We start from the raw sequence: 17093 nt of genomic DNA, 5'->3' as shown, positions 1-17093 counted from the left end.
TGGGGGGATGCTCACTTCCTACCTGGCCCCTTCCCTGGGTTGAGCTAAAACCCTCGTCGCTGTGAGTGTTACTCTTTGGGTCCTAAATGTGCCCTTCTGGGGCTCCCTGAGCATCTGTCTCATGCAGAAGGAGAGATTTAAATAGAATTGGACTGAAGCTAAAGCAAGCAGGGCTCCAGTGCCCCACCTCACAGCTCATTCTCTTCCCTTCCCCAGGAGTGAGAGATCCTGAAGAACTTCTCCTTACCCCGCATTGTCATTTCTGCTCTGCAGAAAACCTCCACAAGCCACCTGAAGAACACATGGGGGAAGTTTCCTGGTGGGTAGGTCTCTCTCCATAGGAGGACCAGGGTGGATGGGGGATCTCCCGTATGTCTGCCATTGGCCCCTCAGTCAGCTGAGAACTCCTGGGAGGCAGCAAATGCTTGGGAGAGGGCCTGGACCTCGGCGGTGGGTCTCTAAGTTTCCTGGTGACATTAGTGCACCAATTCTACTTCAGGACTCGGTTTCCCTAAATGCCAGGTGCTGGGTTTAGCCACATTGGAGATTTTCAAGTGTTTTTAGCAACAGAACTCTACACCCAGTTGAAACTCAAAGTGGTCAAAAGAGAGCTGCTCTGTAGAGCCGGGGAATGGAGACCACAGTGACAAACAGGAGAGCCCCCTCCCAGTCCCACGAGACCTTAGTGCTCAGAGGATCCCAGTGAGAGCACTCCTCCAGGCAGTTTGAATCTCTCAAGTTGTCAAAGAAAAGGATTTGCACTCAGACACCACACATTATCCCTAAATTTATCCTTCCCTCTTTCCCCTCCCCTCAGGGAGAGCTCTGAAAAACTTAAGGAGTGCTATAGCCAAGACGAGTCCTTAAGCATAGAACTGATGACCAAGGTAAGTGGAGGTTGGGGGTCTGGAAAGAGAGGAGGGGTGGGAGTGGGAGGGGGACTGGGCAGGCTGTGGTTTTAATAGTTTCTCACTTGAACTTTCTCTGAAACCTTCCCGTCTATCTTGTCCAGGTTAACAAGCAGAGGGAACTGTTCTGCCCATGGGCAGGTGGGGTGCCATTGTTGGGCAGGAGGCTTTGGTCATGGGACACAGTGGTGTTGGCTGGGCTGTTCCAGGACGAGTTGCTGAGCTGGTGCCATCAGCAGGTCTCTGGCTTCCATGCACGTCCATCCTGCTGGATGTAGCTTCTTCCAGGCTGTTGGGTGGTTGGGGTGGGTTTAGCCTTCAGCCTAAACCTGTCCTCAGGAAGCCAGGGCACTGCTGCTCCTTCTGTCTTCACCACGTCTCCAAGGGGAGGCCACCCTGCCTGCCCCAGAGACGGGCATGGCAGGGGATTCCCATGGCCCAGGTGGACAAACAGGTTGCTCATCCTTGGGTCAGAACGGCAGGACCAGAGACAAATGTGTGCATTCTGGGACAGCCCCCTGAACCCCTAGAGCAGTCACTCGAGTCAACCACAGGATTCTCACCTGAGTGCCTGGTTGGCAATGACATAGGCCCCAGGTGGCTTATGCGTAGTGTCTAGGCAACTGATGGATTCTTAGTGGATCCTGCTGAAAGGACGTTAGGAGCTTCATGTAAACGAGGAAGCAAAGCGTTCTGTCACCCCCTTCTCTGTTGATCAGAGGTGGCACCTTGGGGGTCCAGTTCCTGGGTCGATAAAGAAAGAGTTCAGTGCAGGGGAATATCTTGAAGGGTTCCTTGGGGAGGAGAAGGCTTTGGCATTGCCTCTGTCCCAGCCTGGGGACTAGACACTCCACGGGACTGGGGCAGGCAGGAGCCACTCAACCAGACTCCCAAGACACCCCATCATCTCCATCCATGGCTTGGCCCAGGACCAAGCTTTGAGAGCTCAGGGGACAGGACTGTTGTCAGTGGTGGGGCTGGGGGTTAGGTGAGGATGTTGAAACAGGGCGTCTGGCTGGGAGGGGCAAGCAGCCTCTCCTCTGTGGGCCCCTGAACAACTCACTGCCCCTGTTTGGGCCTCTGTCTCCTCATCAGGGAAATGGAGCTATGGTGATCTTGTGGTGCAGGCCTCACAAGGTGGTGATGAGGTAAGAAGGAGGAAAGGAATGTGGGAGCTTTCTGCCTGCTCCACCTGGAGGGGTGAGGGCGAGAGCAATGATGACAGCCATACGACAGTGAGTCCTCAGGAGAACCTGTGAGGTAGCTGGAGTTTTCACACATTCCAGATGAGGAAACAGGCTCGGGGAGGCCAGGCCGAAAGCCCAAACTCACACCCAGAGTGAGAATCGGAGCTAGGCTTGTTCTGGAATCACAAGACCTTGGAGGATGGAATGGCATTGGTACCAGTTGACTTGAGTCAGATGTCCAGGGTTAGAGGCTAGTGGTGCTGGAGAGAAATGGGGTGAGGGGACTATGGCCTCACTGACACTGTCCTGTACCCTGGCAGGAGGGGCCCTCCACGTTTGCCCCCCGGAAAGCAACCTCCAGAGGGTGCAGGAGAAGCAGCAGCAGCTGCAGCAGGTAAGTGTGCCTGTGGTGGAGGGGCTCTGCCTTCCCAGCTGGAGGCCTCAAATCAAGAGAGGAGGGCCCTTCCTCTTGTTGCCACAGTGTCCGAATCCCCCAGTAGAAGTGACCAGGAAGAGGGCCTGGAAGAGCTGGTGCAGGATGGGTTTGTTGTGGGGAGGGCCGGGGACCGCATACCCTGTGATTTTCCAGAAGCCGGCCGTGGGAGGTGGCGAGGAGGAGTGTGGTGTTCTTGGGTTGTGAAGGGAGAGGGAATTGAGGGGAGGCTGTTAAGGGTCCTAGGCTGCTCCCCGTGGGAACCCTTGGGTGGGCCAGGATGCTGAGGGTGAGGACTTTTCAGGGGAGGGTCTGCAGGGGGTAGACTTGAGAGCAAGGGATCATCCCACCTGCACACCGATGTCATAGAGTGTTGTCCCCTATCTTGGCACTTTCCTCCATGACCTGCTGTTGCTGCGTCTGACGATGGGTGATTATCTCGAGGTGGGTGAACCTGAGGACCAGGCAGGGAGGACAAGGATCCTGAGCCTTGGGATGCGGGAGCCCCCGAACTGAGCTTTGAGCTCTCAGCACTTTACACATCTCTCATGAGAGCCTTGCAGCTGCCCCTGGGAGCTGGGACATTGGGCCCATCTTAGGGATGAATGAACAGAGGCTCCACCTGAGACACCCATTCCGGTTCTCCAGGCTGGGGAAGCTCAGAGCTGCCTGATGGCACAGCTGCATGAGGTTTTGTCTGAGCTGGACTCCCTCCCATGCTGCCCATGGAGGGAGAGAGAATTTGGGCCCCCCAAAGTCAGGCAGCACATAAGTGGCTGAGCAGTCCCTTCTGCCTGAGGCCTCAGCCTCCAAGTCTGTCATCAGAGAGAGTTGTGCTGCCAGGTCCCTCAGCCTCACCCCCATGTCCTCCTTTTCTGGAGCCCAGAGACCGGCGTAAGTCCAAGTCCTGTTTTCTCTGTATGCCCGGACCCCCTGGGGACCTAGCAGTAGTGCAACATGAGAAGGGGTGCGCATAGGGGGATAGTCAGGCTAGGGGGCTCTGTCTGATGGACTCTAGCTTAGCTGTCTGCCATCCAGAGGAATGAGATCAACCTTGAGTAAAGGACTGAGGTGAGCAGCTGTGGCACTCCCTGCAGCGAGGGGAAGGAGGAGGAAATCAGAGACCCTCTGGGCAGAACAGTCCCTGGTTCCACCCCCTGTATCTTACATTGAGTGGAAGAGTTTGATAACAGAGAAGTGGGAGACCCACCCAATTGATGGGTGGGTTGAGGGGAGGATCTCATCAAGGAAAACTTCCTGGAGGAGGAGTTGATTATTCCCATTCTGAGAACAGGTAAAGCCTGGATGGAACTGAAGAGAAGGAGCATTGCCAGGACTGGTCCCCTGCCCCACTCCTCACCCCCCACAAGGCCCCTGCAGCATCTCCCATCCAGGCCCTGTCTGCATCCTCTCCTTCTCTCTGGTTCCAGGAACACCGAGTCATGAGGGAGATCCTGCTGCTCCAGGTGGCTGCAAAGAATTACAACCAGAGCCCCAGGAGTGATTTGGGGCCTGGTTCCAGGACATGGAGCTGCTCAACGAGAATGATAGGTGAGGCTGGGCAGGAGTTGGGTGAGGGCAAGTGTGGACTCTCCCTGTTGGCCAGTCCAGAGAGCCTGTCTCCGTGGCCCCCCATTCAGCCCCAGGCCTTATTGCAGGGTGACCTCTGGGACACTCAGACTCCAGCTGCTGGGGAGGCATGGAGGGGACACCTGAGGTGTGGCTCCTGGTAGTCTCACAGGTGCCTCTCTGTCCTGTAGCTAAGGCCTGTCCTGCCAGCTGGAGCACTAGACCTAATTGGCCAGCAGAATACTCAAGGCCAAGAAGAACTGGCCATCATCAAGTTCAGGGGTGAGTGAGTGTCTGGGCTGGGGTGACTGACTCCTAGGGGTTCAGTAAAGCTTCGGGCTAAGCGTGTCCTTGGGGAGTTGGACAGCTGGCACTGGGACCCCAGCTCCACTACTGAGCAGTCCTGTGACTGGGTTGACTCTCTTCAGCTTCCTGAGACTCTGTTTCCTCCTCTGTGAAATAGGTTATACTAAATGATCTCTCGTGTGACAGGGCAAATGGGGTACTGGTGGCTGACAGCACTGAGCACAGGGTCTGGAGCACTCACTGCAGTGGGATGGGTGGGGGGCCATGATTCTGAGGAAGGCCCCCCCAAGATAACCCGAATCTTCTACTCAGCCCCCAGGCCCCAACACCGAGCCCCGTACCAGTAGCCAAGCACAGCCGCATCCTCAGCAGCGGGGATACAGCTGGGATGCTTGCGATGCACCGGGCCGGCTCCTCCTACCTGATGGGAAGGGAAACATTGTAAGCTGATTCCTGGGGTCGCCTGAAGCCCAAGAGGGAAGGGACGACCCCACGCCAGCTCCCTGACAACTCTACCCCAGCACCTATTCACCCATTGGGGAGAGACAGTAGTTATTTGCTGTAAATAATAAATGCCATATTTGAATATTATATTAAAGTCCTGTTCCCTTTACAGCCTGGGAGTTGTGTGGTTCTGTTGCTTTCTGTAGGCATGTAAGGGAGACACAGAGTCTCACATTTCTCTTTGAATCAAGAACTCTTCTGGGTCATCAGCTTATTGTATGTGGGAGAAGGGAGAAGGGCCAGCCCATTCCCTGGCCAGTGGGGACACTCTCAAGTCCCCGTAACTCCGAGGACAAGTTTATTTCAGTATCATTCAGCTCCTCCAGGAGCAGACACGGGCCCCCGCCCATTCTCTTGAGATTTAAAGGTTGAAGGTACTTTCACAGGCAGAGCAACAACCACTGAAATGTAGGTGTGTTTAAAACAGCACTACCCAGGACCAAGTCGTGCCACAGGCAGGGGCTTCCTTTCTAATTCTGGAGGAACAGGGAATGTTTTCTGCTTCTCTTGTTGAGGTTTCTTTTGACCAAATTTTAGGAACTTGTAGTTTTCTAGTTAAAACTCTGGGATTGCATCGGCTCTAAGTGGGGAAAACAATGCAGAAGGATCAAAACGTGCACGTGGAGAGGAAAATTACAGAGGGAGGCCATTTGCAACTGGACTAAAGGCAGACAGGACTTTCCCTCCTGACACCTCTCTAGGGGCTCCGTGTTCACTCGTGACCTAGATTTGAATCCTGCTGGGATCCTTGTCCAGGACTCTGAATTCCTTTTCCTGCTTGTTTTGTATCCAGAAGGAAAGATATATGATGCAGCTTTTAAGGCTACTGCTGGGCCTCGTTCCATAAACATGACTGCTCCCTGTGCACTAGGATTTTCAGCACCCCTGCCTTCCTTTTGCAATTCACTTTAGGGCAGAAATCCCCTAGAAGGCCCCCAGCCTCCTCCCTGGCTTGGCCTGATGGATCCCAGGTGAGCTCTACTTTGCCAAGAAAAGGGAACATAATCCTGGCCAGTCAGTGACACCACACTGTCCCTTGCTGTCCAAGGTGACTTCTGAGCCCGTGTCATTCTGACGTCCATGGTCTTGGACAATCCTTCAGTTTACACACTCAGTGTTGGTGTTCCCAACTCATCCAAATGGGGCAATTGGGCCCAAGCCCTTAAAGTGTGTCGCCCCTGGGTGGCTGTGTTTTTTTTCCCCAGTCTTGTGCTGTGGTTACATTACAACAACCTGCTGGAGTGTGAACCCTGTTTGGAGCTTTGAAAAATGAGGCATGACAGGGGTGTGGGGGTGTCCAGAATGGAATGCCATGGAAGTGATGATCCATGGACGTACATGAACATAGCCTTACCAATTAAAATACTGAAATGCTTCCCATCTGGTGGTGAACAGACACTGCTCTGAGCTCACACCGAGAACCCACCCCATGACTACAAGCCTTCAAAGGGTTACCAAGTGACATTTTGAACCTCATCCCTTGGGAACACCTTGTAAGACAAGGGCCCGATGAATCACTTGGCACGTGTGAGCTATCCACTCCTTTCTAATGGCTACAAGTGTCACCCAGAAACACAGGCTGGACTCTGCCAGGGAAGCCTTCTCAGGACAGCCAGAAGCTGAGGATGAATCCTGGTTCACAGCATCCCAGGCTCTTCCTGACCCGGCATAGCCACCCAGGAATGTGATTTGGTAAGAGAAAGACTGGGAAGACTGTACATTCCCTCGAAAGAGAAAGAGAAGTGCCAACAGTGAAAGCTTGATCCCTCAAATAGACAATTAAATCCCAACAAGCAGTGGGTTCTTGTCAGATTACTGATGCTGAAAAGGCCTCTTTTGATAGTAGCACAATCCCCCAACTGCCGTGTCCATTTTCGTGAATCAAATTTCCAACACATATGATCTAAAAAACTGAAGGAAATCTGATATTTCCTTAGATGCAACTCTGAATTAGCAGGCAACAAAGAACAAAAAAATGGAGACCTAGAAGTAAATATCTAATTTGAGAACATAGACTTCAAAGTGATTTTGAAATAATATTTTGGAATCTATTGGAATATTACACAAAAAGAATAATCTACTTTAAGCAGGTTTTACTGTGACTGTGAGGGGAAAAACTGAATCATCCCATCATGTTAATAACTTGCTGCTGAGTTGAAAGTACAAATAAATAACGTACATAGTAAAGGAAAATGAGAGAACAGCATGAAAAAGGAAGATTTTTCTCTCCTCACCTGAAACTCAACCTCTCACCTCAGAAAGAAACCGCTGTCTATATTTTCTATGTCACACAGCAGAATTTAATAAAAGAAACGTTTTGATATATTTTAAAGTTTCAAGAGCTCAAAGCAAGGAAACATTAGGGACGCTGCCAAGAGACCTCACTGAGGTGGCTGCTCCATTTCATCTGCTGTCAGGACGTCCTTCTTGGCCCCTCACATTCTCTGCCTCCCTAGCAAATCTGTCCGCCATCAGTGCTATCGCCAGTCTCTCTCCTGTGCTCCTCACTGCCCTTTCCTCCTTCCTGATACCTTCCTCAGTGACCAGAAATTGTTGGCAGTGGAGCTGTGGAATGCCCAGATCAGCTCCTGGAATCATCTTTGCCAAATCTGAAGACCGGCAGGAGTGGGCATGGGACCTGGAGTGCAGACCACCTGCAAGCACACCTGGCAGGGAATCACTTGTGTGACTAGGTGCAAGTTTTTGAAATGCTTTGGCAAGATTGAAAGGTCTTACCAATTGTCCTGCACTGCTGCAGGCCTGGAGTCCTTGTGGTCTCTCAGGCCAGCAGACCTGGTGGGACTGGTCCAAGGTGTCCTCCCAGAGACCCGTCACTGCCAGGATGGGATGGGATTCTAGTAACCGGCCTCTTCAATATGTCACTGGACATCCTTAAAGGGATGGAGATGCTTAAACCAGGGTTTGGTTTGGACTAGTTCCCACAGTTATGCTGCTTCCTCTGTGAAGACGTGACTATCATCCTTCTTTTCCTCTTATCCAACAAAAATAAATCATGAAGGTGGGTCAAATGATAAAAGAAGCCTGCCTTTTTAGGACAATTATCCTGCCTGTTTTGTACTTCCACACTCCATCTATCTTCTGGTGATAGATCTGACCTGTGTCCTGGGATGTCATCAGGCAGATTTGCATCAAGAACAGAAAGCTCAAGGTCAAAACTCAAGGCTCCCCCAGATCATTTCTCCCTCCATCCTGTTAACACCCCTCCTTGTTTGAGTGTGATTCTATTCCCTTCTTGTCTTTGTCACTCTAAACCTCATAAGTCCTGGCACTGCCTCTCAGGACAGTCGGTCCCCAGTCCTTTACTAAAACCCAAATCCTACCATTTCTGTGTTGTCTGACTACTCATTTGCTTAATCTATTTACCACTCGGTGTTCATAGAAGTTAAATCAATATTGACATTATCAACAACCCCCTGTTAGCGACTTACTCCCATATCCCAGATGTTCACATAATCCAAATGGTGGTGTTCAAAAGTAAATAATTCAGAAAACATATTCACCCACCACAAACTCCTGATCTCTAATACTTTTATTCAAACACTCATACAGTAGATACCTGTCCCTCAAGATCAGATGTAATGCCAGATCACCAATCCTCACCTTAATTTCCTCCTACACCTATAAATCCTGGATTCCATGGACTATGATCTCAATAATTTCCTTGGAATAATAAAAATTCCTTACCACTCATTTATGTTGTAAACCTCCAAACCAAGAAGATCCCGATTATCTGCCATGCCGTAGCTACTGCTGGTCTTATAACAAGCTGAAGAAAAAGCACGAAACATGATCTTTTGGTACCATTGTAAAAACAAAACCATCTGCATCAACTGGGAATCACCCATAATGCCTGAAAATTTTGTTCTCTTTTTTTGTGTTGGCTCAATAACAAAAAGAAAAATCAATTGAAAAATGGGCAATGGACCAGAATAGACTTTTTTCAATGAAGACATACAAGGGACCAATAGGTGTATGAAAAGGTGTTCGGCATCACTAATCAGGGAATGCAAATCAAAACCACAATGAGCTATCACTTCACACCTGTTAAGATGGAGATTATCAAAAAAATTAAGATGGCAAATGTTGGTGAGGATGTGGAGAAAAGGAACCCTTGTGGGAATGTAAACTAGTACAGCCATTATGGAAAACAGTATGGAGCTTCCTCCAAAAATGAAAACTAACATATGATGCAGCAATCCCACTTCTAGTATATACCCACAGGAATTGAAATCAGGGTCTCAACGAGATTCCTGCACACTAATGTTCATTGCAGCTAATTCACAATAGCCAAGACACAGAAGTAACCTAAATGTCACTGACGAGTGAATGGATAAAGAAATGGAATATTAATCAACTTTGAAAAAAGAAGGAATTCCTGCCATTTTTGACAACATGGATGGACCTAGAAGACATTATGCTAAGTGAAATAAGGCAGCCAGAAAGGCAAATACTCACTTATATGTGGAATCTAAAATAGTTAAACTCATACAAGCAGAGGTTAGAATAGTGGTTGCCAGGGGCTGGGAGGAGGGAGAAATTGGGAGCTGATGGTCAAAGGTTGCAAATTTTCAGTTATAAAGATAAAAAATTTCTGGAGATGTAGGCTACGGCATAGTGCCTACAGCTAACAAGACTGTATTGCATATATCACATTTGCTAATAGAGTAGATATTAAGAGTTCTTAACACAGAATAATAGTAATAAAGGAGGTGAACAAAACTTTGGGAGGTGATGGATATGTTTGTGGCCTTGATGGTGGTGAAGGTCTCAAGGGTGTATATTATGTTCAAATTCATCAAGCTGTATATGGAAAAGTATGATATCATCGTTGATTCTTATGCACCTTGAAATACGCCATGTCCTCATCACAAGAGAAAAATTTTGTAACTATATATGGGGACAGATGTTAACGGGAATTATTGTGCTGATCATTTCAACATATACTCAAACACTGAATCATTACTTTGTACCCCTGAAACTAATATAATGTTGTATGTCAAGTTTACCTAAATTAAAAAAACACAACAGACAAAACCATTTGAATATTGTAAATGAGTTCAGTGAATCCCTGAGACTGCCCCATTCCCATATGAGAGTTACAGGAAGCAGAGAGGATGAAGTAAGATGGAAGAAAGTTGTACAAAACAGTATTCAAATTAAAATCATTTAAGTTTCTATCAGCTCCTTGTGGCAGAGTTCTGTGAGCACTGATCTTCTTTCACATATTTCCTGGAAAAGCATACTTCCAGATTCAACCTATAATAGTTTCATCATTTGCTCTAATAAGACAATCTCAACTTAATAAATAAAACAAAAAGCATCCCTTATGTATGAATAAAGTTAGTGAACTTTACAGAGAAAAGAGCATATTTGCACAATCTCAATAAAGGAAACAGAAGAACTGAATGATGATCGAGTCTCGTTCAAGCTTATCTTTGAAAGCCAGTGAAACCAGGTTATCTTTTCAAGGATGTGTGTAGAGCTGTCAGCCTTGGAAGATAGAAATAGTGGCCTCCTCTGGAGCAAAGGGCAGGCTACTTACTGCCCAGTATAATAAAAATAACACCCCTCCCCGGGGCAAAGGTCAGCAGACTTCCCGCCCATTATCAAAGATTTGAGTTCCTTAAGCTCTGTGTTCTTGCAACGCTCTGCATGTCACCTGGCCCACTGTGTATCACCATGCAGGAAGTGAGATTTAGTGAACCGGTGCAAATGTTGATACTCTGGCCCCTGGTATTGCTGTGTCATTAAGTCCTTTGTCTCTGACCCACAGGTCTCATGTCTTTTGCCAACATCTATAAGACCGTGGTAGGCTGACTTATTAGCTTGCAGGTAAGCTAAAATATCACACCTTTCACAGTTCCTGACAAGCCCTTAATGTAACTAGTACTCTTAGGAACAGAAAGCTATCCAGAACAATATGCATGGATATTCTTCATAGAAGACTTCATGCAACCAAAACTTTAATAAGTATCTCTGATCTCTTTTCTTTCTACCCCAAGTAGAAGGAGGCACCAAGCTATTACAGATCTAGGGTTTGTGCAAGCCACCTGGAGATCTAGTGACCAGAAACTTCTCATGGAGAGAAAAGACAAATGGGCATATTTCCAAAATGGACACATATGCCTCCCTATCATGCAAAAGACAGTACATTATCTTAATTTATGATGATTTGATTCATTCAAATCTTGTGATGGTCCAAAGATGCACATCTAAGAGGAGTGAGACACATGGCAGTTGTAGGCAGATTAACACATTTGGTGAATATCAAACTCGGAACTAAACTTAGTGTTCTAATCAATTATAAGGTACAACACATTTAATTAGGTCAATTAAATGATATTTAATAGTATGCCTGATTATTACTCTGCAGTAATGAACAAGAAGCTCATGTAAATAACTATAATTGGTCTTACTTTAAAATATGATAGTCAAGACAGTTTGGGATAAGCTGGAGACAAGGAAGGGGAGAAATAGATAAAAGTTAGCTGCTCTGAAGCCACTCTCAAGACCCCTGGACCTACATGTAACCCAGGAGATCGAGGCAGATGGCTGTGTGCCTAGATCCTCCTGTACTGTGGTTCTGAGGGATGTCACAGGGCTGAAGCAGCTTCCTGAATAGTGTTTACGCGTCCATGTGTACAATACCCCTGACCATGGGGATGAACCACCATTCAATCATCCGTTACACCCCTCTAATTAGCAGTTAGATTTCAGAATCATGATCATTTACTCCCCAAACCTGTAGTATGCTGAGCTAAAAGAAAATCAAATTTCAATGGCTTATTTTCTTTGAAGAACAAAGATGTTCTTTCACACTTGGAATCCGGATTAGAGGATAAATCCATCAAAACAATGGAAAGAAGTTAAGAAATGGACAGAGGGATATTTCATTCATATATCACAGTTTGCACTGTGGCAAAAATAGAGTTATATTTAAAAAATTAGAATTTTTTGAAATGTTATGGATATTAAAGACTTTGTTCTGCTTATACCCCCTTTGGTTTACCAAATCAAACTCACTCTTTAATGGGCATTTCTAACATTGAGTTCTAATAACAGCAGCTTTTTTAAATTCTTATTTTTCCCAGGTCAAAGACCAAGGGCAGAGGTCGTCGAGAAGTCAAGTCTAATCTACCTACGGATGTGGCAGCCTCAACTATGGATGTTCAAGCCAGACATTGCCAGCAGAACCACATCTATTCACCTATAGGTGAGTTTTTACTACTAATCACAGAGACTTGAGGATATCAAAGGAAATTCTTTATTAAGAACCAAAGTTATAGATTCCTATCTTGGGTTCATTACTTTGAATTTTTGACCCCAATCATATATATCGATTGGACCATGTTCAATTCTATGATCTTTGGACCATTCAGCCTACAGCTGAAGAGAAAAAGATACGACACCAATATCTTATCCTCTCTGAAGCCCAACTGAGAGCCCCTGGTGTCAGAAGTTTTCAAGACAAGAAAAAGTCATCCTTCTTCTGAACAGAGAGAGTAGAGGCTATTCAAACATTCAACTTTAAATTGTTAACATGATTTGTTAGAATGTGATGGAGCAAGCAAATACCTTCTAAGTTTCATGATTTTTCTCCAGAATACTGAGATAGATGACCTTGAATTCGTTTCCCCATAAATGTCTTTATTCAGTGATAAAATTAATTTCCCTATAATATAATTCCCATGAAAATGTTAAAAATATAACAGTCTCTGACTTAAAGGAAACAAAGCAAATTGAGCAGTTGAATAACAGTGTAATAAATTCCATACAAGGATCTTACTGCAGCATTATGTATAATAGTGAAACTGGATGTAATCCCATTTCTATCATAGAAGAAGTAAACAGATTATGGTATTCCTGTTCTTTGGAATACCTCTAAAACGTCTAAAATGGTAAGTTAGAATGATGTGCACTGATACGGAGAGACGTCTATGATATACGGTTTGGGAAACAGCAAATTGCAAAACAATGTAGTTATGTAATTTATGCTAAAAAACTTTATTTGTATTAATAAATTCATAGGAAATTTCTAGAAGAATAAACCTAATAAACCCTGTTAGCAATAGTTCCTTCTGAGTGGGGGATTGAGTTTTCAGGGAAGGGGATGAAAGGGGAGGGTTTCACTTTATATAGATCTGTGTGCTTTGACTTTTTTTACAATATGTATTTCTTTCATAATTAGAAAAATGGGTGACCTGACCATTTGGTGGAGGACAACAGTATTATGCTCACCAGTCTCTGTACTGTATGTTACTGCACAGCACAGACTGTAGGAGAAAGCCCAGAGGAGCAATGAAGACAAAGAAGACATGACACCTGCAAAAAGTCAGTGGAGTATTTCTACATAACAAACCTTCCACGTGAGTGAAGGTCAGTATGTTCCACTGCTCTAGCTCTCGAAATAAACCTAGAACCTACCCAGGGTAAGCTGGAGGACCACGCCCCACTACTCCACTCCCCTCCCAGGGCCTGTTTGTGCAGTGTGAGTCCCATCAAGCAGACAATGGACTCAGGATGGGGCGTGTGTCATTGGGGAGGCTGGCAGAGTGGCACAAAGTGGAACACCAGCTAAGTGCACACACCTGAGAGGCGGAGTTCCAGGTGGAGACTCAAAATGTACCAAGAAATTGCGTGAAGGAAGCTACTCGAACTCTCTGAGCCCCAGTGTCCCCCCCTGTAAAATGTGGATCACAGGCCTAATTCACAGAGCTGTAGGGGAAGATACATGAAAGTGCCTGTGACAGCCAGTGTCCACATTATTAACAAAGTCATCTCTGACTTCAGAATAATCGATGAAAAGAATAATGTTGATGAGACCAAAGACGAGATGCCTAGCTTCATAATAGCTCCAGCAGCATGAGAATGAGAGGAGCTCCGAGTAAGCAGGGTTCTTCACAGCTCCACTGGAGACGATGAACACGGGCTACACCAGGATAAGTCTCTGTTGTACAGTGACTCGTGTAGTGAGGGTGGGTCCCTAAAGACATTGGGAAATACAGTTACACACAGTGGCTCCTAGGAAACAACTAAAAGCAATCAACGCAGCAGATAGGAATAGGAAGGGGGCGAGCAGAGGAGGGTCAGAGCCACAAAATCTGATGGAAGACACTGAACCACGACTAGAGCCCAGCTCTGTCAACAGCTGCTGTGTTTGCACCAGGAGATCAAATGTCTGAGACAGCCATTTTGGGGACTGTTGGGAGCACAGTGGTCACTGTGGCCACACACCACAACAGCAGTGCATCGGAGCACACACACCCCGAGACTTTCTTCTCCATTAATCCTTGTTTCAAGATGATGAATATCCTCATGTTACAATGTTTCTTTCCAAACATTGTGAACTAGTGTCATCAGAACACCCTGAAGAGGGCACAGGCCAGAGTAGGATGGAACATTGGGAGCTGGGGGAGTGGCGCTGCACCTGAGCACACGGACTATCACCCAGGCCTATTGAACACGAGAGAGGGACCCGAGGATGTGGTCTAACAAGAATTCCCTGTCTTGCCACATTCAGAGACACTACAGAGTTTCTCTTCCATTCTTTACAAAATGTTAAAGGATTCTTGTCATTAATTCATAAAGAGGCAAATTCTTGACAAAGTGACAGGGTCCAGTTTCCATGACCAGGTTTTTCAGTTGTTTTGATAATATCCCACATTCAGGAATCGGAAATGTAACCTATTGGAATGTGTAATATAAACATGGACTTTTTTTCATGTAGATCAATGCCCAGATTTTTAGGGACGACATAAATCATTAAAGCTGCTAACCATTCCTCCACAGGTTTCAATAAGACTTTTAAGTTAATTTACCAATCTCAGGAAAAGAGAATTTAGCAATTCAAATTTTTTGTTTCTGCATTCAAGCGTACAGTACAGCCAAGAAAATGAGTAGAAAAAAATTAACAAGAACGTCTTGGTTGCATTTCATCTTTTGCAAATAAGCAGCATATTTTATGCTCTGTTCCTTTCGCTACTCTAATCAATTTTTTAAAAATACCATACATCTGACTATCCCTAGGCTTATTTATCCGGGAACCTTGCCGGAATCTGAAGCAGAGATGTTAAAGCTGACAGGTTTCAAATGCTGCCCAAGTGCTGTCTAACTTTCACATCCGTCTCCCAAAGGTGGACCACCGGTCTCTTCCTGAGTGATCAGATCAGTCTCTTCCGTGTCCCTGAGAGACTGGCCACTCAGGCCTGAGCTGAGATTAGGTGATCAATCTAAAGGGCAAAATGTTTAAGCTATTCTCATCTTAAGGATGCTGTTTAGGAGGCCTCTGCACTGGAATGTGTTGGTGAAAATGGCCTACTAGATACTTGCCTGGGAATTGGGTGGTTGTCCTCTGCTCTTGGGGATCCTGGGGAAACCAATGATTAACCTCATGGATGCCTCAACTTCCGCATTTGCGAAAAAGGCAAGCAACAGCCAATGTTACCACCCTGCACAGCTCTTAAGTTGTGCTTGCAAGAGGGGCCACAAGGGCGAATGTCTCCCAAAAGCTGATGAAATGATGGCACTTTGGCTGGAGAAGGCAGAGGGCAGCAGGCAAAGTGGAAAGTTTCTGGGATGTAAAACCAGTTCCCATAAGCACTTTAGAGAAGCACCTGGCCCTGGACTATATAGGAGGGTGTGGAAAGACCCACAGGCATGCAAGTGGGAGGAGGAATCAAGCAAGGCAGGGAGGCGGTGTGGAATAGGCGCCAGTCCGGCTTCAATTTTGGACAAAAACAGTTGCACGCTGCAGGCCCTCGGCTGCCCATGCAGCCGCCACACCCTCCTAACTCCCTGGTCCCTCTGGTCCCATCACATCCCTCAGAGACTCAGTCTACGTGGAGCTGGTGCCCTGCAGTGTCCGCAGCCAATGGCGGTTTGGCCCTTGGCCAAGAGCACACGGCCCTGCTCCTCCCCTCAGGGCTAGGCACCACCCCATGCCCAGAGCTTCCTGGGAGTTGTAGTCCTGCAGCCCTGTAGGCTGCTGGCTGGAAGTTGTTAAGAGACAAAAGCTCCCAGCATGCACAGCTATGGGCCCCAACTCCCTCCTTGTCCCTCCACCCCTGCACCCCACTCCTCTCCTTCTCCATGCCACCCTCTACCCTGCCTCTTCTATATACCACGTCCACCCTCCATGCCCTGCCCACCACCCGGAGTATGCACAGTGTGGTTGGGCTGCATCCCTTGAGGCCCGCACTCAGGTAGGGGTGGGGCTCACCAACCTGGCTGTTGCTGAGGATGCTTGCAGCCCTTGTTGAAGCTCCCTGGCCAGTATTTGAAATGTAAATTCAATATCTAAAAGGTAAATACCGGGTGACTGGGATCCTGGAATTTGCTTTTCAAGGCCACTTGTCCTACCATCCCCTCCATCCAGGCCGCCATGTTCCTCCCTCTGGACTCCATGGTCAGGGTCGCTGCAGAGATCCTCCCTTTGGACCCCGCCTGCCTGAAGGGCCTACACCTTGGTCAGCGGTCTTAGAATGACTGCCCTGAGCCGTGTCATAAAAAGGAGAAAACATCACAGTGGACAGACACAATTCTTGCATTATACAGACGGGAAACTCAGGTGCACTGGTAAGTGACCCCTAAGCCACTTCAGGGGACCACACGCATGCTCCTTCTCCCACAGTGCATAAAGGCTTGTTCACTGGACTTCCTTATCCCAGTGTGGACCTCTTGGCCTCATTAACACAGGCAACAGCACTGAAACTTCCCGTTGGTCCTTCCCACAATGTCAGGGAACTTTGTGTAAGAAGGTAATATGCAATTTCTGCTCTACTATAGGGCTGGTTCCTTGGGAACCAGTTTTAATATCTCTTTTTAAATATACCCCCAGAATCACAAAATAATTAAGCAAAATAATTTCTTGCTCTTGGGGGTTATGGTGATAATTCTCTTGAGTCATTTTTCCATTTAGCTTCTCTGATTGACTCCAAATACTACAGCACCACACCCTTCTACACTGGTGGATGCGCAGCTCCACTCCTTTGCAGGGAGAACCCACAACAGCGGAATATCTGTGGCCCAAATTTCTGAAGCATCAGTATTACTACAAGATTTGGAAGAAGCAAAGTTAGGTCATTTCCAAGGTAAGGAATTAAAAACTTAAAACTAAGATGAGGTGGCAAAGTCATATACCATTAATAGTTGTCAGTAATCTGTGCC

At 46.9% G+C, this 17093-nt stretch overlaps 1 long non-coding RNA gene across 1 annotated transcript; it reads left to right on the top strand.

Annotated features, from left to right (window-relative positions):
- The first annotated feature begins 268 nt into the window (after nt 1-268).
- LOC131419445 (uncharacterized) lies at nt 269-16887 on the top strand. The gene is made up of 4 exons (XR_009223255.1): nt 269-319; nt 818-887; nt 2416-2489; nt 16846-16887. It is a non-coding gene; the product is annotated as an uncharacterized LOC131419445 (long non-coding RNA).
- The last annotated feature ends 206 nt before the right edge of the window (nt 16888-17093 follow it).

This window comes from Diceros bicornis, chromosome 21 (genome assembly GCF_020826845.1).
Source record: "Diceros bicornis minor isolate mBicDic1 chromosome 21, mDicBic1.mat.cur, whole genome shotgun sequence".
NCBI classification, from domain to species: domain Eukaryota; kingdom Metazoa; phylum Chordata; class Mammalia; order Perissodactyla; family Rhinocerotidae; genus Diceros; species Diceros bicornis.
This window is presented reverse-complemented; position numbering and strand designations above follow the sequence as displayed.